Genomic DNA, 1,811 nt, shown 5'->3' with positions numbered 1-1,811 from the left:
AATGTAAGTGGAGATATCAATACATTAAAAAGTTAGGTGTACAAACAAGAAACAAAGTCAATAATAAATTTTGCTGTTATTTAATATTATTTCTTGCTATTTATTTCCATTAGAGTTATTTATTTATTCTTGACTTCTTTATTGATTTTTAATTTTGTTATTAGTCCTTAGCTCATTTATTTGTTTTATTTAATAACAAGTTAATTTTCTTATTATGTATTTATATTATGCCAACTTGTGATAGTAACATTGGATAAGACTACAACTTAAAATTGTATAATAAATTTAATATTTATGACGGATCAATGAAAAAGAGAGATATGAGAGAGTAGAATGGAGAGGACAATATAGATACGGCTGAGAACACAACAAAGAGATAAAAAGGGAAAAATTTGATAAAGGAGCAAAAAAATAAAGAAATAAACTGTAACTTAGCTATAAAAAAATAACAAAAAACACTGCATTTAGTTTATATTTAGACATTATGAGAAAAAAACATAATGGAAAAATTTAGTATCTTTGTTAATTACTATATGTTAGCGAATATACATCTGATAAGTAAGCAGTATAATACTGCCCCAATTTATTAGAAAACCATTACTAATTAAACGAGCCATTTTCTTTAAACATATTCTTCAATGAGAATTATGAATTAATTACACAAAAATAACTTGGTTTGATATATCCTACTTATTTTGCTGCCAATAAGACTCAAGGTAAATCCGATTATCTTTGATAATCTTTATTATTAAGTAGGATGAGTCCAATTAAAATTAATTAACAATTTACGTAAAATTGAGATGCTCTTCAGTATCTTTTCGTAAAGTGCACAGTATTTTTCATTAGAATAAATTGCTATGAGATAATTAGTAAAAATGGCGTGCCAATGCTGTTCTAAATTCCTTTATATTATTGAAAGCAAAAAATGAGAGAAAACATATTGTATTCTTAGCTGACCAGTGCTAAAAGTTCGTAATGACCACAATATTGATTAATTGTATGCAATAATAATTGTACAAACGAAAATTCAGTAACCTATTAGTAGAAAATAACCTAAAAACCTTTACAACGACATGCAATAAGTATAACAGTGGTACTTGGTAGAAAATAACCTAAAAACCTTTACAACGAAATGCAATAAGTATAACAGTGGTACTTGGTAGCCTATCATTAGAATAAGCACGTGCTGTGGGCGGCGCTTCATGCCTTTTCTCTTTCAGGGGGTTTAAAATATAAAAAATATTAGTGCTCAGATTCCATGGCTAATAATTAAAACCTCATCACTAAACTTAATCTTGAAAAATATATGTAAATATAAAATAATATCTAATGATGTAGTGTTGTTTTTTTTTTGGTATAAATTTATTTGTATTTCCATTTTTTTCAACATAGTTCGAAGTTTTCCATTTAGTGGGACCGCTAGTCAATGAAAAAAGAGGCCGCCGCTACAACCATGGAGGGTCAGGGGTACAGTACTTTGTAAAGAAGTACTGTTACTAGGCCAACGGTTGTGCAAGGAGGCGATTTGGTCAGCGGTCTAAACTTCCAATCCATTACAAAAGACTGATCTACATGACTATTATAAGGCCTATTTGGACATACGGAGTTGAGCTATGGGGCTCCACTAAACCATCTAATTCCTCTCGAATCCAATCCTTACAGTCCAAAACCCTTAATGCTCCTTACTTTGTCACAAATCAAATCATCCATCAGAATCTCAATATCCCCTATGTTGCCGATTTGGCCAGAACCAGATACCAATCCTTCCATAATAAACTTCCCAACCACCCAAACCAACTCGTTTCTAACCT

The sequence above is a fragment of the Halyomorpha halys genome, unplaced genomic scaffold, assembly GCF_000696795.3.
Source record: "Halyomorpha halys isolate HHAL.00 unplaced genomic scaffold, Hhal_1.1 Scaffold231.1, whole genome shotgun sequence".
In the NCBI taxonomy this organism is placed as follows: domain Eukaryota; kingdom Metazoa; phylum Arthropoda; class Insecta; order Hemiptera; family Pentatomidae; genus Halyomorpha; species Halyomorpha halys.
This window is presented reverse-complemented; position numbering follows the sequence as displayed.